Source organism: Tiliqua scincoides, chromosome 5 (assembly GCF_035046505.1).
Source record: "Tiliqua scincoides isolate rTilSci1 chromosome 5, rTilSci1.hap2, whole genome shotgun sequence".
Taxonomy (NCBI): domain Eukaryota; kingdom Metazoa; phylum Chordata; class Lepidosauria; order Squamata; family Scincidae; genus Tiliqua; species Tiliqua scincoides.
In genome coordinates this window covers 47,930,109-47,938,321 of record NC_089825.1, presented here as the reverse complement: position 1 = coordinate 47,938,321, position 8,213 = coordinate 47,930,109, and the positions used below count along the sequence as shown (strand labels likewise).

General features: G+C 46.4%; 1 pseudogene; it reads right to left on the bottom strand.

Annotated features, from left to right (window-relative positions):
- Positions 1 to 6,240: 6,240 nt before the first annotated feature.
- LOC136654923 (5S ribosomal RNA) lies at positions 6,241 to 6,357 on the bottom strand (annotated as a pseudogene).
- Between the last annotated feature and the right edge of the window lie 1,856 nt (positions 6,358 to 8,213).

Sequence of the window (8,213 nt, the reverse complement as noted above, 5' to 3'; positions counted from 1 at the left end):
ACCATCCTGCCAAAATGTTTGCCCAGCCCTGTTCTAGAATGTGAAGCAAAAGTTGAAAAAATCAGGGTATTTTTGTGGAAGCATTGAGGGCAAACCACTGCTTTGGGGAAGGGGCAGAATTTCTGGTGTGAGATGATGGTGGGAGGAGTGTTAAACTCCTCCCTCACTGTTGGCTGCACTTCCAGACCGAATCAGGCCTCTGTGATGCAGTAGCGGCAGCAAAGGAAAGACCAGCCTTGCTTCTAAAAACATTTTATTTGGCCCTTAAGCTCACTAATGATAAAAGTGGACATCAGGGAAGAGAGAAGCAATTGAAAGAGGAAAATAAGAGTTTCCTGGTAAGATTTCAAAACCTGAAATCTCTTATGGTTCCTTTTCACCTTTCTCCTCCTCTTCTTTTTTCTATTGGCCATCAGTCTCATCAAATTGATTGTCTTGCCCAAGTAGCCATACTAACTATTTCTCTTGTGACAGAAACACAACACTTTGCCAAAAAGTCAGAAGACCAACTTGATAATGCTATTGTGATCAGTCAAGGTGCATTACTGTCTTACTCCTAAGTCTGGCCAACTGAATGATGCCAACTGAAGCAGCTGTTTCAGACAGCAAATTGGTAGGGGATGCCCAGCTCTGTCCTGCTTGCCTCTGCTGTTTCCCTTTCTTCTTCCACTCCCTGGATTGGGAAAAAAAAAAGAGGGGAGCGAAAAGAAGAGAAAATGTGGAAGGGAGGAGAGAGCTGAGCAAGAACATTGGAGAATGGGAACAGCAGAGGCTGGCATATCATCAGGTAAAGAGGGCAGCACTTGGTATGCCACCTCAGGAGTCAGGAGGTCTTGGGCCAGCTCTACTTACTCCTTTCAGGGTCTTCTAGACAAAATTGTGGAGATCCATCTCTTGGATCCTGTCTCTTTACATTTGAAGAAATAGCAGCGAATGGGACAGAAGGAAGATTCCGATCAGGACCACGGCACTGAGGAAAAGGAATTTAACTCTTTCATCCAGTGCATTTTCACAATGAAAATCTGCCTTCCTTTCCAACATTGCTATTTGCTTCATGTGGGGAAACATAATTGTATAGTCTGTCTGTTTACACATAAGTTAATCTTTCCATAGCTCAGCAAAAGCTGGGGAAGTTAGGAATTTATTGTGAAAATGGGGAAAAAAGTTAAAACTTACCAGTTCTCCTGACTGCTTAAGTTCTGATCTGAACCAGAGCCCTGAAGCTGCTATTTGCAACACTTTGATAAAAGAGGGGAGATTTATATATCTCTGTCTCATTTCTTATGACCCCAAGAATCCACTGAACGGTAGGATCACTCCCACTGAACGCTTCTAGAGAAGGCACAAGATCAACAGATAGTTGGGGGGAGGGGAGAGATATCTTCTGACAGTGCTATTAGAAGATGTCCAGAGGGTATGTGCAACCTCCTGATTTTAGAAGTAGGCTATCACAGGATGCCAGATGCAAGGGAGTGGCACCAGGATAAAGGAGGTGTTGTCTTGTGGCATCTGCTGGGCCACTATGAGATACAGGAAGCTGGACTAGACGGGCTTTTGGCCTGATCCAGCAGTACTCTTCTTTTGTGGATCACAGCTAAGACCACAGCTGTGGATCATTCACTGAGAATTATAATTGGAAAGAAGGCCCTTCTTTCCTGTCCTATCCATGTTGAATTTAGTTATCTTTAAAATGACCATCTTATATCTTGTTTCTCCTCTCAACTGCCACATGTTGCACTATCACAAAGAAGGGGGGAGGGTCAGGGTACCTTTGACATTAGCCTGAAAGGAAGTACAGGGACTGTGTGCACGCACGCACGTGTGTCTCAGTCTCACCTAGTGACACCTCACAGCCATCCTGTGTTTATACAAAGAAGCCTCTAACAGCGAGTGTCACCTTGAACCAAGCTGAGAGTGAAGAAGATGAATTTGGTACCCCAGCCAGACAGAGAGTGGATGCTGGCAAGGAGGGCAAAAATGAAACGAAATGAGTGAAATTTCTGCAGCGATTAACTTCCGGAGTAAACATATAATTAGAGTAACATTTGACTTTTAATAATAAATGAACAGAGAGAGAAAGAGAGCACTAAGTGGCATAGGAGGCCTAATGCACACTCTTACCAATGGGAGGGGGGCACTTTGTATCCTGCCTGTTCTCTTTTTTAATACCCAGTATAAGTGGGGGTGGGGAGGCCTTGCGTGTGGCTGCTAAGAGGAGGGCACGACTTTGTTCATTGCAGCACTAACCATTTGGAGGCACCCATTGGCATGGATATCATCATCAATTCCGCATCTTCCTGAAAATGTACTTTTAAGCACCTTAATTGCATTTCAGAGATAACCCTACAGGCAGAGTGACAGGAAGAGAAACCATATAGAGCTGCTTGGCGGTCAGGCTCTTTGCTTTAAATCAATCAAACATCTGCAGCTAATGCAGCTTTGGGCTGCTCCTCAGGAAGCATTAGGCCTATTAGTCTGGGGCTGGCAGGAATACAGAATAATATATTTATGGACGGAGTACGTGGGCATTACTGCCAGAGAGCAAATGCAGAAGGAAGCAGAGGAGTGTGGTCAGCACTTCTGCCTTGCCAGCAGGAGGTCAGCTCCTACGTTCAGGAGGCAAGCAGCAAAGGCTCAACCTGGTCCCAGCTCCCTTTACAGCCTCATGGATCACGGTTTTCAATTTGTCATCTGGACCTCCTACAGCAGTACTTTCTCCCTGATATCACAGGGGCCATTTCAGAAGAAGGGAAAGATTTAATAATGCTCCTTCTCAATTATATTCATGGTTGCAGTGCTCAAAAGAGTCATGTATTCAAAGAGCATTTGTTGTGTTTGTGTAAAGCTTAGTGCTGGTCCAAGAAATCCTGACACCAAAGGTCACACACACTCCGCCTAGCAGCATCCCAGCTTCGGCCTCTCCTCCTCCCTAGACTTGAAGATGAGGGTGCAGGAGAAAAGGAAGTAGGGTGGAGAAGAAAATGATAGGCCAGAGCAGCGTGGTCCAACTTTTGATACTACAGAGGCTGCAACACCCTGGTGCCATCCCTTGACTGTGCCAACATGGAAGCAATTGTGGTGACGTGGTGATATCATCACTAATTGCTTTCAGGCTCTGAGCCACCAAGCTTACTGGGCAGGCTCAGGTGACAGGAGAAGGAGGCAGAGGCCACAAAGGAGGAGGCAGTGGATAAGGTTTGACTTTTTGTATCTCCCTGCTGCACAGTCCCAGCTTCTCCTTCTTCAAAGGAGAGATAGAGACCTGCTGAAGCAGGAGGAAGCAGTGGGTGGTAGGGCTTTTTGAGGCAGTGGATGGTGGGAAAGCCAAAACAGGCCTTGCGGGCTGTGGGTTGGACCACAGCAGACTAGAGCATCAGGGACACTCTAGCCCACATCTCCTCCATCCACTTCCTCACCTCCATCCTTCCATTCCCCCCCCCCCCAATTCCTCAGTTTCTTTTTAAATCCTGGGAGGAGAAGGAGTCATGGAGGCCAGTGGGTGGCAGACAGAGGTAGTGCCCTCTTGCCACCCTACTGCTTAAGGCAAATTCCTCAGTCTCATGTTGGGGCCAGCCCTGGAAAACCTTGTTATTACAGCAGTGCTACCAAAATGGAACCAGCAATTATCAACGTCCCTGAATTAGCAAATGGATTTGTATCTTTGGCCTGCAGATCTAATACAGAAGAACAGCCCACAACATGATATAATGCAGTGTTTCTCAAACTGTAGGTCGGGATCCACTAGGTCAGTGGTTCTCACACATTTAGCATCAGGACCCAGTTTTTAGAAAAAGAATCTTGTCGGGACCCACCGGAAGTGATGTCATGACCGGAAGTGACATCATCGAGCAGGGAAATTTTTAACAATCCTAGGCTGCAATCCTACCTACACCTACCCAGGAGTAAGTCCTATATACTATCATTTTTAAAAGCATATATATAGTAGCTTGTTAAAAGTACAGGTCTGAAACATTTCCCCAAATGCAGTCACATGCTATGGTAGCATCAAGTCTAATATATTAAAAATAAAATATTGAAATGAATGGGGACCCACCTGAAATTGGCTCGCGATCCACCTAGTGGGTCCCGACCCACAGTTTGAGAAACACTGCACTTGGTGGGTCTTGAGCCAATTTCAGATGGGTCCCCATTCATTTCAATATTTTATTTTTAATCGATTAGACTTGATGCTACCATAGGATGTGACTGTATTTGGGGAAATGTTCCAGACCTGTACTTTTAACAAGCTACTATGTATATTCTTTTAACAATGACAGTTAATGGGACTTACTCCTGGGTAAGTGTGGGTAGGATTGCAGCCTAGGATTGTTAAAAAATTTTCCTGCTTGATGATGTCACTTCCAGTCATAACATCACTTCTGGTGGGTCCTGACAGATTCTTATTCTAAAAAGTGGGTCCCGGTGCTAACTGTGTGAGAACCACTGATATAATGTATTGTATAGCAACTCCCACTCAGAACATTGACAGCCCAATCCTAAGCTTGCTGGCGCCTGTTAGGGCAGAGGTGCCAGAATTGTTACCTCTACATCCAGCGGGTGCTGGGAAGCAACTGAAAGTCTCTTTGGGGGAAGGGGACTTTCAACCCCAAGCCCTGCATTTGTCCCCTTCCTCCGGGGAAAGTCCCAAGCTGGCTGTTTTGCCAGCACCGACTTAAGAGTCTCTGTGTTGGGCAGGAAGGCCCAACACATTCTGGGTTTGGCAGAGCAGAGCTCTGTTGATCCCACCCCACTCCCACCCTGTTTCATCCCCCCCATCCCGCCCTCCTCCTGCCTTTCCCTGCCCTCCCCCGGAACACCTCCCCCCTGCCCCAACAAACCTCTCTGCCACCCAGAGCTTGTCTCTTGCTCTGGGCAGCTTGCACCTGGCTTGCAGCTGCAGCTGGGCTCAGCTCAGACTGGCACTGAGCCAATGCTAACCCAATGCTGAGTGTCACGGGTGTGCCTTATGGCACATTTGCGACACCCACCATTGGTGTAAGGCTGGCACGATGAGCTCAGGATTGGGCTCTGAACCAGTAAGCTGGCCACAGATAACAAGGGCTCCTAGGGAATAATATCATCTGATCCAAAATGAAAACAGAGAACACTTGCATCTCTGTGATTCCTACATATCAGAAAAATAGAGAATTTGGAGAATTGTCAGACATTTTCAGAAGATTAAGCTCATCATCCTACAGGGCCAGAGGAGAGATTATACTAAGGTAGGGTTATCAGTTTGTCGACAGCTAGAATGCTACTGTCAATCTTGACATTTGTTTCGTGCAAGACACTTTTCATGCCCTTTCTTGCTTCCCAACCAATTTCCCTCTTTCATCTTTGAATACGTAGATCTTGCCTCCTGCCTGCTCCTCTGACATCAGTTCTCCTCTCTTTGCAATGCAGACCCAACCAATTTACAGCCATAGTACCCAAACCCTTGATTATAAATATATCTACCAAGGGATAGGGACAGTTAGGAAAACCAGGCTCCACCTCAAGCATCCTAATTTTGTTAGCAGAACTAACGGAAGGAATGTTACTGGGAAAAATAAACTTAGAATATTGCAGTGCCAGTAGTTGACTAACAATGCAAGCCTATGCATGGCTACTCAGAAGTAAGTCCCAGTGAATTAAATGTAACTTATTCCCAGATAAAAGTGTATACGACTGTAGTCAAAGTTACCGATACAACTGCAATTATATGCGCACGTATTTGCAGACATGTTCTTTTGAAATCAGTAGGACTTATGCCCAAGTAAATATGCATAGGAACAGGCTACACACTGTCTGAACTGTGTCCTTCCATTATTAATAGTTAAATCACAGCTGGCTCCAAATACACAGGCTTAATTTATTTGATTGGTTCATTCATAGATCTAACATAGATCAAACCCAAAAGAAGAACCTAGGATTTTCCCTCTCTACCACTTCAGCTGTTCCTTTGCCCCCCCCCCTCTAATCCAGAGGGCTGTTTCAACCATGCAGCCAGTGATTACTGAAGGCACTGGGACAAATCACGTATATTGGGCCCCTATGGCACACTGGGCCACCATGGCCCCTTAGCTTACTGGTGATGGGTGATTGATGATAGGTAGTGGTTCTTTCTATGCTCTCCACACAGTAGTATAACCCCATGGGGACTGCAGTGTTGCCAGGTTCTTTCAGGAGTGGTCCCATTTGTTGGTAGAGGTTCTGGGTATAAATGGTTGGCAACCTTCAGTCTCGAAAGACTATGGTATAAGCCTACAGCACCCGGTATTCCCAGGCGGTCTCCCATCCAAGTACTAACCAGGCCTGACCCTGCTTAGCTTCCGAGATCAGACGAGATCAGGCATGTGCAGGGTAACAGTTGCTGCTTCTGGGTATACTGGTTGTATGAATCTGTCAGCCAACTTGTGCCATCACTGCCACCACTTCTAGGGGGTGCAGGGGTTGACCTGTTCATCTGGCCAGCTTGGCCAACTTCTGTTGTTGCCAATTTTGCCCCTCCTGAAGTCCTCCCCCAGAAATGGAACAACCTTATGTGACATTACAACAGCAACAACGGTAAAAAGCATACATCTTCCTCCTGGTATTATACCTGAATTGTAGGGGATTTGCAGTATAAGCTATATATGTGACTGTCCACATCTGAAAGACCCGAAGGTTGCCCCCAAATGTTCCTTTAATTTCAGCACAGAAGCGAAATCATATTTTGCCTGAAATTCACAGGAGGGGGTTGACTTTCAAAATCCATTAATTATTAACTGGGCAGGATAAACAGAGGCATATTGTGAAGTCAAAGTGTCTCGTCATGGCATTGATGCACTTAAAAAACAACAACTCCATGGATGGATCTCTAGGTTGTAGAATTTCTCATCAAATAAGGAAGACAATACACAGTGAGAAGCCAGTCATTTCCTTCCCTTCTCCATCCTCAGCTCTTCCTTTTTGGCTGTTAATTTGTTTTATTGCACTCTCTCACTAGCCAGTCATGAATAATGAGTGATTTCATCTTCACTTGATATCTATAGTAGATCTGAAAGTGTAAATGGGTTGCAGGGCCCATGGGTGGGGGACTTTCTCCACCTGTGTAAGGAGAAAGTCAGAATGAAAGAGTTCAGGTGCTCCCCTAGCACTTTGTCATCATCAGATTCTGCTCTTGGCATTATCAAATACATCAGGAGCAGCCTTGGGCAAGCCTTCCTCTGCCTCAGTTCCTTGTATGTAGCTAGAAGTACAGGTGCAGCCTATTTATCCATGGATTTTTTATCTGCAATTTGTCTCAGTGCGAATGGGGTGGGGGGAACTGAAATTCACACACACCTTTGCCTCCTTTGCCCTGTGCTGGCGTCTCACTCTGTTTCCAGGCAGCCCAAAACACTGCAAAAAGGCTCCGCCTCGCCCAGGCAGGGAAATAGCCCTGGAGCCCTGGAAGAGGTTCCCCTTGCGAAGGAACAGTAAGACTCCTGGAGCCCCTGAGCCAGCAAAGAGGCTAAAGAGCGGAAGGGGGGGCGGTAGCGAGGTGGAGCTCTCTCACTCACTCACTCTCACACACACAGGGACAGGGGCGCTATTAATAGAGGAGATTGCTTTAAAAAACCCAGGGAGTGTTTGCCAAATTCCGCCCCCCCCCCATGGTGCAGGCAATCAATGACTCAAGCAAGTCTTCCCAGCAAGTAAAGCATGAGATTTAGGCTACAATCCTCTCTACACTTTCCTGGGAGTAAGCCCCATTGACTAGAATGGGACTTACTTCTGAGTAGAAACGCATAAGACTGGACTCTTTAAAGCTCAGCATCCCACCTGTGAAAGAAGTGGGGACAGCTGGCAACAGGAGGGCTGAGGGCTGAGTATGGATAGGAGGGGAGGGGATTGATAACAGCTGCCTTAGTTTCCTTACAGCCCCAAGTGTCAGGCTGCAGTGTATTTGCGTAACTCTATGGAATTTAGCACAAAGAGTTTTTTGTTAATCGTGACGAGTCACAGAACAGAACTAACGCAGATAAATAGGCTCCACCTGTATATTACAGATCACAGAATACTGCAAGAGCAGAACTTGGAGGACAGAAGAGGTAAAGGAGACGGTGCAAATTTGAGTTGATCCATGAAGGCAGATCAAGCCAGAGAAGGTCAGGATTCAGCATGTGCCAATCCCCCTCCACCTGCCCCATCACCGACCCATTCTGCCTTCCCCCAACCTGTTCAACCCCTGTCCCTCCAACCCCTGCTCC